Raw genomic sequence first — 18,837 nt, forward strand, 5'->3', positions numbered from 1 at the left:
TGAATCCAAATCTTCCCCTATTGTAGTACACATTCTGTATACCTGCTAAAGACAGTACTATAAACGGATTGGTTGTTGCGTTTAATGGTAAGGTATAATTGAAACATTTCATTATGGCGTTTACGCAAATGCTGTAACTTTTATTTAGTGTTATCTATATTGAACACGTTACAGTAGGCTCCGGATCCCGTAATCAAGTCCAACAGGAAGAGGAGGACAGTTAACTGGGCAGAAAGAATTGCAAGAATGCCATCATTACATATCCTATTCTGGAACAATGATGTGGCCGTTGTCCCTTCTTGGTCTGTGTTTCCACTATGCTGATACTGCAGCCACAATACAATCTGCCCCAGCTGGAGAGATGAGTGTCTGTGAGTCCTAAAACACTGCTAGCACCACAGATTCATTCTGGAGTCATATCTATGTTATGCTTTTGGGAAGAGCATTGAATCTGATTAAGCCTCTTTACACCCTTCCTATTCCAAAGTCAGGGGAGTAACATGCAAATAAAGCTGGTGAGAAGTGCCTCCCTGGACTAATGAGATTATTCCTCCCAAATGACAAATATTTGGAATAATGCACTGCATGGGGTTGTAGAGGCAAAAAACATAAAGACCGTTCACAATGCAGTTGGATGCTATAAGAAAGTTAGATTACTAAAGGGATAAGCTTCAATGGGCAGAATGTCCTATGTTCTTTTTAACAACCTCTCTAGATCGCCAGATAAACGTACTCTAGATGAACAACAATTCTTTCACGTGACTACCAGAAAAACACATGTTTCATTTGGATACCTTCTCCCTACAGTCACCATATACATAGACCATAAGGGAAATGGAGTACTAGGACACTGTGTGAAAGTATAGCTTCAAAATGTATTTTGATTTCACTCAATTTTGCCCAAATGTATGCAAATTGTCCAACAGTCAATTCAGTTAATTGGATTGATTTATAGTCTGCATTTACATGTCACCTTGCTCTTGAAGTAAGTCTGTGGTGTAAGGAGTTCTCTAAGTGAGTAGCTTGGATACAATAGGCATATAACTGCTTCTAAAATCAAACAAAAGGTATAAAAATATTTTTAATGTTGCAAAAATCTGAAAGACACTGAGCAATTTTAGAGTTTAAGGACTGTTTTGATATACAGTAGATAGGGTTGTTGAAGCCATTTCCTAAAACTGCACGTGGCTATTTGGTAATGAATGTTTCAATCCAACTTTCTGAGCAACAACAGACCTGATCATGTTTTCTTTCAGCTCCCGGAGGCAGGAAAATGAATATTCTGAACTAAATTAGAAAAAAATGCTCTGAATCTTTCTTAACATGGCACACTCATAGAATAAATTCAACCATTGTAATTAATATTTACCAGTAGTTTGTAATTGCAGTGTTGAAATACAACCGCAGTCCTTAAGGAGAGTGGACAACAAAAAGAGTGATGTCTATGGTAAACCAAATATACTTCATGGAATATGGTGTAGATGGCAGACCAAGACCAGCTAGTACTAGTTCATTGTTCAGTGTATACTGGCTTTTTCTCTTTTTCTCTTCCTCTCCTGAAGGCAGTCAGTCACATTGGGGTACAGTTGCAACTGTGCTAATCCTTCAGTACTTTGCTCAAGTAGCCATTCTTCAGGTGTGAGCCTTGACAGTGAGTGTATTACTGAGCTGTACAAGCAATTTGACCATGGGAGACATCAGAATGGGGCCCGACCCTGTCCTCAGCCGATGTCTGCAAACATGTACTTTTCAGCAGGAGTCTCTGTATAGCAATAGAGAGCTGGAGGCCTGCCATATATTCCTCTTTTCTCTAGCTTCTGTCCTAACTCAACACATACCAGGGAGCAAGCCTGGAACATTTCTGGTCCGTATGGATCTTTGTCAAATTGAGCAGTGCACTTAACCACTGGTCTGTACTGGATCAAGGCCCATTTTCATTTCAGTGGGGGGTTGGAGTGATTTTCATTTCAGTGGGCAATGGGGGGGAGAGGGGGGACAGTTGGAGAGGATATGTTTTTCAGATTACCCTTTTTTTGCATTTGAGTTTGTCTGGGCTCCATTGATGTTAATCTTCAGTAAGTTGCAGGTTATGTTTGTGTTGGTAAATGGTAATGTTTTTACATAGAGCACAGAGGTGCTCTGGTAATCTGTTACATACTGTATTTGTTTGTGAAAGATACCATACCTATGTTGTAAATGAATGTAAAGATGATGCATGGACTTGTTAGGGTAATATAGGGCAGCGTAGAGGGGTTATGAAAATTTATGGACATTTTAAAATGGGGAATTTACAAATATACACATGTTATATCCTCTTTATACCCCAGGCTTCCCCCCCGCAAATTTTCTCAGCTGAAGTTACCAGCTCTTGGTGATTCCACAGAGTAGCAACCCAAGTTGCTATTCTTCATGTGTGAGCCTTTGTCCCTCGTGTTAAGTGTCTGCTGTTTTACACCATCCTGAAAAGTGTTTTGAGACATTTTTCTGTATGTGAGAAGTATTATAGAAATGTAAGTTGCTGCAGATGATGGGTTCTAGCAGGCTGTTTGACTGCAGGGACGTCACAGTTGAACTCCTCTCTATCCTCAATCGATGTCTACAAACATGCACTTTGAGCACAGGTGTTTTGATGCGCAATTAGAACCCTGCAGGCCTGAGGTCAGAAGCTCAATTAATGCGGAATCAACAAGAGAAACTGGACCTTACTAGGCCATGGCGCATAGCACACTGACAAAACTGATACATTATGTCATCAATCTCTGGATCACTTACCAAAAATTGGATCTAAATTTTAGTATTTGTCAACTGTTTCATGGTGTAAGTAGAATTACATGGGACACAAAGATTTCCACTTGTCACTTCTCCTTTGGAACTCACATGGGAGGCAAGGTCATTTCTAGAAAATGGTGAATATTTTTAGCAACCCCACCAATGTTTGTTGCTGGGATAAGGCTGCACATGTGCCACCCGCCCTCTGTATAAGGCTAGGCCTAGTGAACGTTGACAGCTGTTCACTCATGCAAGGCTATCTCCCATCTTCACCTGATGTGCATACATGTGCACTTACAGCAGAGGCTGCTGGAAAGTGATCAAGAACAGGAGCCCTAGTTAATATTTTTTATTTCCCTCTCATCCCTAGTCCAGGGGCATTGAGACCAATTGGAGCACCCCTTCTACTGGTCTCTCATCTGTGAGATTAAATATTTTGTTGTGGAATCAGTTTCTTTGCATTTGTATAATCTACTGTAGTTTTAATCTGTTGCACAAATCTTTTTTTGCTTGCACATTATACAATATTGTTGTACAAACTAAGTAGTTATGCTTTGTGATTTTACAGATCAGGCTTTGCTAAAAGGCTGGAATAACTGCCCTTAACCCAGAAAGCCACAGAACATTACAACTAACCTGTGAGAATCTGTGTAGAACATAATGTAGGCAACAGCTGACGCCTGTCAGCGATATTGATGCGTGTCTACTCTATGTTGAGCCAAGAGTGGCCACAGAGATTCCCCACTGAGTGTATGATGTGTACCCTGGGCCAACCTTTTAACAGCCTAAAATGTCTGACAGTTCTCACAGTGCCGCTGCATTATGGTGACTAAATAAGTTAAATTCCAGTTTTATTTCATGAGATTGCGTATTTTGGGGAATGCATTCCACAATTCCATTCGTTTATAATTAGGGTCACTGGTTTATCATGACTGAAGAAGTCAAATCCTGTTTTTATTCCATGGGATTCTGGGATTTTTAGCAGTGCTTTGGGGATTGAGTTTTGCAATTCCATTCATTTTTCCATGAAAACTGTAAATCAATTAACTTGAAGGCTGAATGAATGAGCATATTGCCTGGTGTGCTGCTGAACTATACAGACCAGATTTGATCACTGTCTATGCTGAGTTAACTCATCCCAGTCAAGGTGGCGGTTGGACTCCAGTGCCTGGGGCTTGGAGAAAATCAGCCAGACATGCTGCTGTTAATCATTATCCAGCAACCCCTGCTGGAAAATGTAACTCAAAGTCAAGTGAAAGCAGGATCAGGCTCAGTTATACTGCCCCCACCACCCCACCACAATTCAATAGTCTGTTGGTCATCACTGTCCAGGGCTTCTGTGAGGGATGGCTCTTTGGCTGGGGTATCAGGGGACGATAGGCATCCTTGTAAACATACCCAGCATGTCAGTCCCTTGAGGATGAGAGAGAATTGGAGGGGGACACAAAAGATAAAGCCTCTGACTGGATTGGACTCCAAAATTTAATATCGATGAGATGTTAGTGTTTGGCTGTACCAGATACGAATATGGTTACCACCATCTTTTATGTATGAAACAGGTTTATGTAACTTTTTCAATGTCCAGTAAGTGTGGGGGGATAAAAATGAATCATGAAACGCTTGAATGCAATATAACTTTCTCGAAATACTAACTCAAAAGCTACCTACTTCAGATTGCTAGGTACAAACCAGCTCTAACAAATTCCACATTGTTTCACGTTAAACCAGGAAAAAAAAGGTTCTGTTATGTGACCTTTGTGATTCGGAAATTATAAAATATATTATATACTCAAACAGAGTACTGATGGATTGGTATGTCATGACCCATATTAATATTTCAGCCTCTTGAACGATGGCTTAATCTCTGTTAAAGAACACAGGCTGGCTTCAAATAGGGAAGTGAGGGGGTAATAAACCCCAGGGATCTTTGTCATTTTCAGCACTGGAAGTTACTAGAGCAGCTGAAAAATCAGATTATTTTGCCCCCTGCTGGGTCCAATTTGAGTGTGAAACACATTGGCTGTGATGTACAACACAATTGCTGAATGAGGTACTAGATTACAGTTTAGGTCAGCACCCTGGGATTTTCTTTCCAAGCAGCCCTTATCGTGTAGGACCTAAGGTTTTAGCACCAAGTAAATGATTTGCATTACAATTAATGTATATAATTCGACAGATAAACAATAATGAGATATTTTTGCTGCTGGTGGTCTATTGTGATTTGATCGCTAGCTTCTGTACATAATCAGCAATCAATGTGAAAAGGTAATAAGAGAAACACTAGTGGACGCATTTGCAGCTTGCAGCTTGCTGCAAGGAAGGAAGTACATCCAACAATAACTTGCATTTATATAGATCCTTTAACATAGAAAAACGTCCCATGGTGTTTCACAGAAGCGTAAGCAGACAAAAATTGACACCGAGCCCCAAAGGGGATATTAGGAGGGGGTGTTGGGACCCGTTAATTCTCATCCACAAATTAAAGCGGTATTTTGCATTGAATAATCTGAAAACTTGATAAGGAGCTAGCCTCCTCAATGATACGAACATAAAGAAGGAGATTAGAAGGAATGTTTTCATGCAAAGAATTCTTAGAATATGGAATACATTACCACAAGTGGCTACTGAAGCTGAATCAATCATGATATTTAAAGGAGAATTAAATAAATACTTGAAGAAAATTTTAAAGGTTACAGGGAAATGGGATTTGAGTAAACAGCTCTGATGTATAGCTAGGACCAGCGTACGCATAATGGACTGAGTGGTCGTCTTCTGTACCAAAAGTTGTACGATTCATGAAAACCAAACCTACACAGCCCTGAACATTGGCAATCTTGAAAAAATTGTAATTTTGTGAGAAGGCTGACATTTAATAAAGAAAACGTTGAACATTTTTCTTTTGTTTTAAAATAAGTGCTGACTATGACCTACCATAGAACATAGAATCTTTTGAATTGCACCTCAGCTTAATACATCACAGATGTTTTATTTCATCTATTTGGCTTTGTGAAACCCTACTGGTCCAGCCTATGACTGTTAGATTATGCGAGCTGATCTTTCATGATGCTGCTCATATGTAGTCTGGAGCATGGTTGTGTTGTTAGCTGCTAACGTGGAACTATGTTTGATATGACATGTCCTCCTAAGGTGATTGCTATCTGCTACTTATGCGGAAGTATGTAAATAGGCATATCCTGAGTTTAATTAGAGGGTAATGGTTGAGGGAGGATTCTGTAGATTGCGAGCTTCTGCCCTTAGAGTTTGAAAATCAGCAGGATTTCTTTTTTATTTATACTTTTTGAATCTGAAGTTTGATATCTTAGGTGTGTCAAAGATGTAAAGTAGCAGTGATTAGAATTTTTTTAATCTGAGGAAGTAATTGATTGTTTTATGATCCAGTAAGTTATCAAAAGTTTAAAATGAGCACATCCTTATATATTCATAGTTACTATTTTTGATAATTTGTTGATCTTTAAGCTTAGCATCTTATTTCTAGACATGTGCTAAAATCATACACAGAGTTTCACATTCGTACTGTAAGGCTGTAATACTGTAAACATGATTTTTGTAAGGGTGTTTTGTTTTGGGGATATAAATTAGGCAGCAAGAGCATCAAATGTAAAAAAGAAAATGAAGGAACTTACTGTGAAAACTCTTGTAGACACAAACCACATGTAGCTTTCAGGAGACTGAAGTTTTAGTATTTTATCATTAGGTGTGTTCACTAATGAATGCCCCACAACATAGCATTGAACTTCATTGTGAAAACATTTAGAGTTAAGGTTTTGTTGCCCTGTCAGAGGTGGTATTATAACTGATAAAAAAAAAATCCAGATTGTTTTTAAAAATTGCAAATACAATATGCAAATATGTGAGACTTTCAGAAGAAAAATACAAGGAAAGTCAAATACATTACCTCACATAGTTATTAAATGAGACTTTATGTTTGATATGATAATTGAGACTCTCAAGTCCAGATGCTCAACTTCTTTTTAAACTGGTGTTTCATGTCAGTTGATGTGCTCTTGTATATGACCTGATAAATGAATCAAACAGTTTATTTCCCTAATACAGTCCCCACCGCTTATAGCGGGCATGTTCGTGTGAACGCAATTTGCCTGCTATACGCGATGGCTGTATAACAACTGAAGTGAAGCCAGAACTACCTCCCCAATATCAAAATTAACCTTAATTGCACCCGACAAAAAATGGACAAAAGCAGCAGACAGTAACATTATCAAAACATGTTCCTGTATTCAGATCAATTTTTTAAACACATCCTCAGTATTTAATATTTAATTTTAAAACGAAGTGGGAAGATGTCTAGCTCAGCGAGCCGGCAAGAAGGGTTTGCAGCAGTGGCAGGAGTTCTAGTGGCTTTTTGAAGTCATTTCCTCTTGTTAAAATTCAAGAAACGTTTTTCCAGTGAGGAAAATTAATTGAGGAATGCTCAAAATTAAAATCCTGCTTGCAAGTAGGGAGTAACTTAATGACAGGTAATCGCAAGTTGCAAACAGCTGCTTGAACTGCCCGAAATTGCCTGCACGCTTAATACAGTTTAAGTGGCACCTTTGTAATTGACACTTATGGTAATAGCAAATTGTTAGCACCATTTGCCCGATATAGGCAGCTGTCCGGGATAAGCGGGGATGGTGTAAGTGGTGGGAACTGTATTTGAGAAATTCACCTTCTTAATGAAAAGTCTGTCATTGTAAAAGTGAACAGTCTGTCATTGTAAAGGTGTTAAATGCCAAGGATGCACAGTGGATCATTCAGGACCTGAAAGAGGGAGAAAGATTAATGTTTCAGGTGGGACCCTTCATCAGAACAGAATATACCCCATATATATGGAGAATAATGACAACTACAACTAAAGGCAAATTAATCTACCAATTTTTGCTCATTGTAATGAGGCCTGTGCTAGACTTAACTTGACATAAAATGCAACATGAAAATGTTGAGAGTTAAAATTGGCTGGCCGCCTTACGAAGTCAGAATTTTAACTGCCCCATCTCATCAAGGCTAACGGTGATGCCCTGTACTAGACTGGCACAAACATCCAGAGCTTAAACATTTGGAGCCATTTTGCAACTATTCTGGGTTTGTCTAATGAGTGGCATTATTCTATTGGATTGGGCAATATTTTAATACACCTTTCCTTCTTTATGTTTTATGAATTTCCCACAGGTAATTTCAAATCCAATCCTATAACGTGAAAGTTTGTATATGTGACAAGACTTTTTTTTGTATTGGCAGAGGAATCTTGAGATAACTGTGTCCTGAAATGGGCTGATGTGGTACATGCTGGATAACGGATCTTTTCCAGCTGGAACATTTGAAGTTGTTTAACCAGCCGTTCTACTCCATTGGAATGGTGACAGTGTTTTTACACATTCCTTTGTTCTATTCAAGTCTGTGTTAGCCAAAACAGTCAGAAAGAGCACTTGCATCTTCCCTTTGCATAACACTTGCCAATTAATGCTTAATTTGTACAAACCCTTTCTCAGTTCTTTATAAAGGACAGCTGGGAAGAACCATGAAACTATGAAGCGTCTTTTTCTGCAACCAGGACAAAAAGACATGATTAAAGTTGGTGTAATGGTGCTACAAAACTCCTAGTAGCAGATAAAGGTTGATTTATAGCACCCTTCAGACTGAAAATGACTTTGTATCACATTTTTTGGCATTAGGCTTCCATTTGCCCAATCAGGAGTTAAGCATGCCATGTTGTACAGCAGATGGCAGGTATGAAGGTATAAGAAAGAAAAAACTTGTATTTATACAGTGCCTTTCATGACCTCAGGATGTCCCAGTGTGCTTCACAGGCAATGTAGTACTTTTTGAAGTGAAGTCATTGTAGTAATGTAGGGAAATGAGGCAGCCAGTTTGTGCACAGCAAGGTCGCACAAACAGCAATGAGATAATGACCAGATAATTTGTTTTGGTGATATTGGTTGAGGATTAAATGTTAGCCAGGACACTGGGAAAACACCCCTGCTCTTCTTCGAATAGTGTCGTGGGATCTTTTACTTCTACCTGAGGGTGCAGTTGGGCTTCGTTTTAACGTCTTATCCAAAAGACAGCACCTTCAACAGTGCAGCACTCTGTCAGTACTACACTGAAGTGTCAGCCTAGATTATGTGTTCAAGCCTCTGGAATGAGGCTTGAATCCACAACCCTCTGACTCAGAGACAAGAGGCTGACACCAAAGAGAGAGACAAAGGCAGAAGATGAGAAACAGAGAATTAGCTGCATGAAGGCATCAGAGACAAGTAAGAGAATGATGGTATTCTCTGATTTACCGAGTGCAAGGCCATGGTGATTGACTGCTAATTAATATTTTGGCAGTAACAAAAATTCTGTTTATCATATTCAAGTACCTACCTGAAAAATAATACTTGTATCGCTAATCTTAATACAACATTCAAAAGACTTTAAAAGGTAGAATATATTACCCAGAATTTAGAGTGTAACAGAAAATCCTCTATTTTAATAGTAGAGAAAGCACTGAGCAAATGCAGAAATGAATTTGCTGAGGATGGGTAAAGAGTGAATGGTGCATTGCGAGTAGAGGTTGTAGGAAACCAAACAAAATAAGTGGTTCAATATTCCTAGACCTGCTGCAAGCAATAGCAAGTAACCTGCTCATCTGGTGTTAGTTGCTCAAGATGTACAGCAGCAGAACTTGGAATTACAGGAGTGCAAAATATTCATTTATAAACAGATGCTAATATTTAAACATGACTAGTTTCTTCCTCCACATTAAAGCTACAAGAGCTGAAGGGCATAGATATTTAATAGCAGGGCAAAGTAGTTAGGGGATGAGTCATACTGGTGGGGCATTAAAGAATATCAGCTGCATGGGAAGCAGATAGGGAAATAGGCATAAGACGATGGGTGAAAGTGGGAGTGAAAGAATGGGATCAACTGGGTGTTTAAGGATGGGAGTCTAATGCTCAACAAATGTGACAGCGGAGGCAAGGATACAGACATTAAGATATGGTACCGAAGGTCCATACCCCCACTCTGCCCCTTCTCCACCCTGCCCTCCAACTTGCCATAAGCAACATCATAGATCTATTAGTAATATATTAAAAGTTTTGTGCGTAGCGTGTACTTCTTCTAAGCTCACTTACTTTTCCTATCACATTATAGTGTATACTGTGACCCGCCATGAACAATGCAACAGGAAATCTGCTGGAACTATATTGCAACTCTTGTGCACAGCATGCACTGTCTTGCTGACGTGAACAGGTCTTGGTGCGAGTTAGGATACGGGCAGCAGAGTTTTCTATGAGCTTACGTTTATGGTTGGGTGTAAGATAGGAGGCCGGCCAGGAGAGCATTGGAATAGTCAAGTCTAAAGGTAACAAAGGCATGGATGAGGGTTTCAGCATCAGATGAACTGAGGCAGGGGCAGAGTTGAATGATGCTACAGAGGTGGAAGTAGGCGGTCTTGGTGATGGAATAGATATGGGGTCAGAAGCTCATCTCGGTCAAATAGGACGCCAAGGTTGCAAGTGGATTGGTTCAGCCTCAGACAGTAACCAGGGAGAGGGATGGAGTCAGTGGTTAGGGAACGGAGTTTATGGCGGGGACCGAAGACAATGGCATTGGTCTTCCCAATATTTAGTTGGAGGAAATTTCTGCTCGTCCAGTACTGGATGTCAGACAAGCAGCATGACAAATCATAGGCAGTGGTGGGGTCGAGAGAGCTGGTGGTAAGGTAGAGCTTGGTGTCGTCAATGTGCACGTGGAACCTGACGTGTTTTTGGATGATGTCGCCGAGGAGCAGCATGTAGATGAGAAATAGGAGGGGGCCAAGGATGGATCCTTGGGGGGGACTCCAGAGTTATCGATGCGTGACCAGAAAGAGAAGCCATTGCAGGTGATTTTCTGGTTACAATTGTATATATAGGAATGGAACCAGGCGAGGGCAGTCCCACCCAGCTGGACAATGGAGAAACGTTGGAGGAGGATGGTGTGGTCAACCGTGTCAAAGGCTGCAGACAGGTCAAGAAGGATGTGGAGGGATACTTTTCTACGGTCACAGTCACATATGATGTCAATAAGAGCAGTTTCAGTGCTGTGGCAGGGGCGGAAACCTGATTCACGGGTTGCAACATGGAGTTGCAGGAAAGATGGGCACAGATTTAGGAGGCAACAACATGTTCAAAGACTTTGGAGAGGAAAGGGAGGTTGGAGATGGGATGGTAGTTTTCAAGGACAGCGGGGTCAAGGGTGTTTTTTTTGAGGAAGGGGGTGATGACTGCAGATTTGAAGGGGAGGGGGGACAGTACCCGAGGAGAGGGAACTGTTAACAATATCAGCTAACATGGGGGCCAGGAAGAGAAGTTGGGTGGTCAGCAGTTTGGTGGGAATAGGGTCGAGGGAGCAGGAGATTGGTCTCATGGATAAGTTAAGCTCGGAGAGGGCTTGAGGGGAGATAGGAGAGAAACTAGAGAAAGATGCAAATTCAGGGCTAGAGCGGCGGGGGGGGGGAACCTACTGGTAGTGGTTGTTGGAGGCCAAGCATCTCAGCCCCAGGGCATTGCTGCAGGAGTTCCTCAGGGCAGCGTCCTAGGCCCAACCATCTTCAGCTGCTTCATCAATGACCTTCCCTCCATCATAAGGTCAGAAATGGGGATGTTCGTTGATGACTGCACAGTGTTCAGTTCCATTCGCAACCCCTCAGATAATGAAGCAGTCCGAGCCCGCATGCAGCAAGACCTGGACAACATCCAGGCTTGGGCTGATAAGTGGCAAGTAACATTCGCGCCAGATAAGTGCCAGGCAATGACCATCTCCAACAAGAGAGAGTCTAACCACCTCCCCTTGACATTCAACGGCATTACCATCGCCGAATCCCCCACCATCAACATCCTGGGGGTCACCATTGACCAGAAACTTAACTGGACCAGCCATATAAATACTGTGGCTACGAGAGCAGGTCTGAGGCTGGGTATTCTGCGGCGAGTGACTCACCTCCTGACTCCCCAAAGCCTTTCCACCATCTACAAGGCACAAGTCAGGAGTGTGATGGAATACTCTCCACTTGCCTGGATGAGTGCAGCTCCAACAACACTCAAGAAGCTCGACACCATCCAAGATAAAGCAGCCCGCTTGATTGGCACCCCATCCACCACCCTAAACATTCACTCCCTTCACCACCGGCGCACTGTGGCTGCAGTGTGCACCATCCACAGGATGCACTGCAGCAACTCGCCAAGGCTTCTTCGACAGCACCTCCCAAACCCGCGACCTCTACCACCTAGAAGGACAAGGGCAGCAGGCGCATGGGAACAACACCACCTGCACGTTCCCCTCCAAGTCACACACCATCCCGACTTGGAAATATATCGCCGTTCCTTCATTGTCGCTGGGTCAAAATCCTGGAACTCCCTTCCTAACAGCACTGTGGGAGAACCGTCACCACACGGACTGCAGCGGTTCAAGAAGGCGGCTCACCACCACCTTCTCAAGGGCAATCAGGGATGGGCAATAAATGCTGGCCTTGCCAGCGACGCCCACATCCCGTGAACGAATAAAAAAAAAAAAAAAAACAACCTTAGGGGAAGTTTGGCTTGGTGGGCTAGGGGAAGGGAGGGAAGCGACAGAGGCAGACGGTCTCAATCTTAGTGACAGAGAAGCCCATGAGCTCCTCGCACTTGTTGGAGGTGAGGGTGGAGGGGAGAGGCATTTAAGAAGAAGGAATAGCTAGACAGTTTCCATTGATTGAAGGATCTAGAACCAGGGGGCATAGATCTAAGACTAAATGTAAGATTTAGCACAGAGAAACGTTTTCGCAGAGGGTTGCGAGGCTGTGGAATGAACTACTGGAATTAGTCATTGAATCAGAGACGGTCAATATTCAAGACCATGTGGCTGAAGGAAAAAGGAGTAAAGGGATCTGGGAACAGGGCAGACACCCGGGGTGAAGACTACTGCTCGTGTGGGGGCTAAACAACAACACTGACTGGTTAGGCTGAATGGCCCGTTTCTGTGTTGTAATTTCTATATAATCCTATGTAAAAGCTTCAATTGAATTATTATAAAGTCAAAAAGTGTATTTATTTAGAGAATTGCAAAAATGTAGTTTGTTATTGGTTGATACTGTACTTACCTGAATGAGTTGTTTTTGCCTCAAACATGTAACAGTTTTTAAAAAATGCATGTTTAATTTTATCACTTTTGTGATGTTCCATGCTTGCCAGTGAAACTTCAGGAATTCTGAATTCATCAATGACTTTGGACTCAGCTAGAAAGAAAAGCAAGTGCAGATTCAAATCCTGCTTTGGAGTAATGGCAAACCGAGATTGAATAGAAATTTAATGAGCACTTGATATTTTGTTTGCCGAGACAGAAAACTTTAAAGAACTCAGTGTCCAAGGCAATGATTTTTCAGCCGTGCTACTGTTTTTGTATATTCTGTTCTTGCAGCGGTAGTTTTGACCCCATTTCATTTGGTTTTTAACAAAGTGAGTATAAGATGATCATTATTCCTTCTTGTGCACAAAACATGTGACAGCATAGGCCACGACAGCTTTTACAGATGTTTCCTTTAAAAATTCCAGTTAAAAAGTTCACTCTGTATCTTAGGATGAATTTATACTTCACTGATTGGGAACTCCAGCTGGTATGAGACAGTCTTTTAGAGGGGTCTCACATCTTGGCCTTGGTGAGCTTGGTAGCCTTTTGAGATATACTGCTAATTATATGTTGATGTACACCCAAAATCACTTTGCATAGGCATTGAACTGGTGGTTTCCTACATTACAACTGAGATTACACTTCAAATGTTCTTCATTAGCTGTGAAATGCTTTGGGACATTCTGAGGTCATGAAAGGCGCTATATAAATGCAAGTTCTTTCTTTATGGTTGAGCTAAACAGTACCGTTTTTCAGATGACATTTTATTAATTTCTTTATAGCAGTTATTTGGACCACAGTAGAATGACCTTTGACACTGCTGTCTGCGTTAATATTAGCAGAGCAACGTATTGCTGGACCTTACTGATTGCTGAGACTAACGTGTCAGTTACATGCTGAAGGTTGCTAATGAAGTAAATGCACAACAGATGCAGATTAAATTTGAGTTACAGATACGTGTGTCAAATTTCAGTCTTTAAAAATATATATGTATTTTTCAGGGGTTGAATGTGGCCTTTTGAGATTAAAAGAAAATCAGGCAAATCGTAAAATTGGTTGCCGATTCACTATTGCTCGTTCTGCGCTACTGTCCCACACAAATTGCTTGCTCAATATTCCTCTAAAGCGTCAAGAACCAGTAGTTAACTCAGAAGTGTTCTATAGTAGAGCCACTTCACTCAATTTGTGTGTTAATTATAGCTGGTGCCTGAAATTTTAAGAGTTTACAGTAGAGGGCATCCCAATTAAACATCAAGTGTGTGATTATATATATTTGCCAAAAGCATGAGCTGCTGCTGGATCACCAGTGACTCAATGCGCTCTCTAAATCTGAAATTACATTTATTAGATGGCAGTTTTTACCCATGTGTATGTGAATCTAAGGGAGCAAAGATTTTTAAAAATGGAGAATGAAAGACAGAACCCCAGCTGGTGTTGATGCTGGATTCATAATCACAATTACTAGTAGTTTAGATTGCCCCAATACTTTTTCACAATTGACAATTTGATATGAGAGTGGTGCCAGAGGACTGGATGGTTGCAAATGTTACTCCCCTGTTCAAAAAAGGGGAGAGGAATAAACCCGGCAACTAAAGGCCAGTCAGTTGGTGGTGGGGACACTGTTAGAGACAATAATCCGGGACAAAATTAATTGGTACTTGGAAAAATATAGGTTAATAATTGAAAGTCAGCACAGATTTGTTAAAGGCAAATCATGTTTGACTAATTTGATTGAGTTCTTTGATGAAGTAATGGTGAGCATTGATGAGGATAGTGCGGTTGATGTGTTTATGGACTTTCAAAGGGCGTTTGATAAAGTGCCATATAATAGACTTGTTAGCAAAATTGAAGCCCATGGGATTAGAGGGGCAGTGGCTGCGTGGATACGAAATTGGCTAGCAGACAGGAAGCAGAGAGTAGTGGTGAACAGTTGTTTTTCAGACTGGAGGGATGTGCAGTGGTGTCCCTGTGGGGTCGGTGTTGAGACAACTGCTTTTTTTGATCTATATTAATGACCTGGACTTTGGGTATACAGGGCATAATTTCAAAGTTTGCAGATGGCAGGAAACTTGGAAGTGTAGTGGACAGTGAGGAGGATGGTAACAGATTTCAGGAGGACATAGTGAACTGGTGAAATGGGCAGACACAGTCAGATGAAATTTAATGCAGAGAAGTGTGAAGTGATTCATTTTGGTAGGAAGAATGAGGAGAGGCAATATAAACTAAATGGTACAATTTTAAAAGGGGTGCAGGAACAGACACACCTGGGGGTGTATGAATACAAATCTTTGAAGGTGGCAGGACAAGTTGAGAAGGCTGTTAAATATGGGATTCTTGGCTTTATAAATAGGAGGATAGAGTACAAAAGCAAGGAAGTTATGCTAAACCTTTATAAAACACTGGTTAGGCCCTAGCTGGAGTATTGGGCCAATTCCATGTACCACATTTTAGGAAGGATGTCAAGGCCTTAGAGAGGGTACAGAGGAGATTTACTTGAATGGTACTGGAGATGAAAGACTTCAGTTTTTTAAAATTTGTTCATGGGATGTGGGCGTCGCTGGCGAGGCCGGCATTTATTGCCCATCCCTAAAAAATGTGGAGAGACTAGAGAAACTGGTGATGTTCTCCTTAGAGCAGAGAAGGTTAAGGTTAAGATTTGATAGAGGTGTTCAAAATCATGAAGGGTTTTGATAGAGTAAATAAGGAGAAACTGTTTCCAGTGGCAGAAGGGTCGGTAACCAGAGGACACAGATTTAAGGTAATTGGCAAAAGAACCAGAGGCGCCATTGAGGAAAAATAAAATTACGCAGCGAGTTGTTATGATCTGGAATGCACTGCCTGAAAGGGTGTTGGAAGCAGATTCATTAATAACTTTCAAAAGGGAACTGGATAAACATTTGAAAGGGAAAAATTTGCAGGGCTGTGGGGAAAGAGCAGGGGAATGGGACTAATTGGATAGCTCTTTCAAAGAGCTGGCATGGGCATGATGGGCCAAATGGCCTCCTTCTGTGCTGTGTCATTCTATGATTCTGTGACAGTGTGATAGCTGTCCATAAATTCAAAAAAGCAATATTTGTCTGTTTATACATTTAAAATACTGAACATTTCATTAATATGTGCAAAGCAAACTTTTTTTAAAAAACATGCGTATACGACTACCTGCAAATCATTGTTTCTCGAGCATACGTACATGTGGGTGCGTTTACAGACCAACTTCTTAGAAACAAAGTACAGCAGTAAATCTTCAATAACTTTTTGCCTGGAGCTTCAGTGTAGTAAAATGATGGGGACAGTTTGAGGCTTTTTTGGCAACTCTTTCAGTTCTATTTTCTAAATAAGCAAAGCATGTCGGGCCATGCCCTTTCCATTTGGGAAATGTGCCATCAGTCTTCAAAGATAAAAATCTAGTATTTTTATTTAATTTTATCTTGCATAATTAATTGTTATGCTGGGTTCCACAATAGCTGCATTCAGAAGAAACTAAATCTGACCTTGCTCAAGGTCATTTCACTGAAGCGATGAAGGATCCTTTAATTCTGCATTTTACTTTGCTTCTCCTACCTTATGTAGATGGAGAAATATTTTAAATCTAAATTACCTTGGGTAAATAAGTAAAAAAAATGAAAAATTGATTTTTTTTTTAATACAATATATATACAGCCTGCACCTGATGATCCAAATTCATTTTCCTTCCATAAAAATTGAATTATCCAATAATTTGAATTAAACAGTGTAAATAACACAGGAATGTGTTAATTTAATGCTGAAGCAAGTGGAAGGGTGGAATCCAAATGGGGTGGGGATTGAGTAGTAATCAAATGCGAAGGCCGGTAAGAATACTGGAAGCCTGGGAAGTGAGTGGTGGAAGGTGATTACACACTTATCTCTTTACTTTCCTATCTTTGCTGGACTGGATGTGCAGGTTGAAGCAGGAAACTGTCATTGCAGTTGTATGAGAACTGACATTTTATTTCTCTAATATATAGTTGCTTTTTCACAGTAGAAAATACTGAACCAGTGAGAAAGCTCAGATGTGAGCCTACAATGAACCGATTAGAAAGCTGAGACAGGAATCTACTTACAGTATAGTTCATAGTGGTGAATTTATTCTATCTTGGATTCATTTATTTGCCAAACAGTGTGTTATTATCCAAGCCTGATACCCGTGCTGCTGGATGTCATTGTTGGCATCCGCACTGAAGGAGTAACATTATAACGTAATCACTGCAGATTATGAAGTGATACTTAGGAAATATCATGTTGGTATAAATAATGTACAATGCAGTCATTCTACATTTTATATAAGTCAGTATCTAATTTGGGTAAAGTGGAAACAACCAATGCTGGAAATCTGAAATAAAAGCCAAATGTGCTATGAAACTGTCATTGCCATTGTAGGTGAGCTGGAATTCATCAGTCAATCAGTGTCTGAAACAACAACATTTTCAAATGTGACTCTTCAGTTTTTGTTTGTTAAGTAAGTATTGTATATGTAAAATTTGTATTAAATAGCAAGATCTTCATTCTATTTGTGGGATTAGAAGTAGTGGACACCCCGTAGTTTAAGAGAGTGCAGGCAGAGAGGGACTGGGTGAACGCCAGACAGACTAGGAGGACCAGGCAGGTAGTGCAGGATTCCCCTGAGGGCATCTCGCTCTCTAACCAGTATTCAATTCTGAATACTGGTGAGGGAGAGGGTTCCTCTGGGGAGTGCAGCCAGAGCCAAGTCCACAGCACCATGGATGGCTCAGCTGTACAGGGGGCGCGGAGAAAGGTCAGGAGAGCAATAGTGATAGGGGATTCTATTGTTAGGGGAGCAGACAGGCGTTTCTGCAGCCGCATACGTGATTTCAGGATGGTATGTTGCCTCCCTGGTGCCAGAGTCAAGGATGTCACTGAGCGGCTGCAGAACATTCTGGGGGAGGGTGAACAGCCAGAGGTCGTGATCCATTTTGGTACCAACGACATAGGTAGAAAGAGGGATGCAGGCAGATTTTAAGGAGTTAGGAAAGAGATTAAGAAGCAGGACCTCAAAGGTAGTAATCTCCAGATTACTCCCAGTGTCACGTGCTAGTGAGAATAGAAATAGGAGGATAGAGCAGATGAATGTGTGGCTGGAGAGATGGTGCAGGAGGGAGGGCTTTAGATTCCGAGGGCATTGGGACCAGTTCTGGGGAAGGTGGGACCTGTACAGGCTGGACAGGTTGTACATCAACGGAGCTGGGACCAATGTCCCTGCAAGGAGGTTCACTTGTGCTGGGTGGGGGGGGGTAAACTAATTTGGCGGGGGGATGGGCACTAGGATGTAGCAATGGAAAGGAGAAACAAGGGGCACAAAGGATCGAGGGAGAAAGATATCACTGGAGAAAGTAATAGTACAGTATTAGGTGGGACCAAACTAAGAGAGAGTACAAGAAAATCTAAGACTGGTTTGCAGTGCATGTGTGTAAACGCATAAAGTGGGTAAACAAGGTTGGTGAACTGCGGGCGCAAATAGCCACATGGGAATACGATATTGTGGTGATAACAGAGACCTGGCTCAAAGAAGTGCAGGATTGGGTACTAAATATTCCTGGATACAACTTGTTCAGGAAAGATAGGGAGGGAAAGAAAGGAAGAGGGGGTGGCAGTATTGATTAAGGAGAATATTGCAGTACTGGAGAGAGAGGACGTCTTGGAGGGGTCATGGACAGAATCTATTTGGTTAGAGTTAAGAAATAAAAGAGGTGCCATTACATTACTGGGTGTATTCTATAGGCCACCAACTAGTGGAAGGGACATAGGGGAGCAAATTTGCAGGGAAATTACAGAGAGGTGCAAAAGCTATAGAGTAATGATAACTGGGGACTTTAACTATCCTAATATAGACTGGGATAACAATAATATAAGGAGCACAGAGGGGGAGGAATTTTTGAAATG

The 18,837-nt window shown here is 41.2% G+C and overlaps 1 protein-coding gene across 10 annotated transcripts in view; it reads left to right on the forward strand.

The window, feature by feature from the left end:
• The window catches only part of afg2a (AFG2 AAA ATPase homolog A), a 553,942-nt gene that overhangs the window by 165,243 nt on the left and 369,862 nt on the right, over nucleotides 1–18,837 (forward strand). The window lies entirely within an intron of this gene.

The sequence above is a fragment of the Heptranchias perlo genome, chromosome 1 (genome assembly GCF_035084215.1).
Source record: "Heptranchias perlo isolate sHepPer1 chromosome 1, sHepPer1.hap1, whole genome shotgun sequence".
In the NCBI taxonomy this organism is placed as follows: domain Eukaryota; kingdom Metazoa; phylum Chordata; class Chondrichthyes; order Hexanchiformes; family Hexanchidae; genus Heptranchias; species Heptranchias perlo.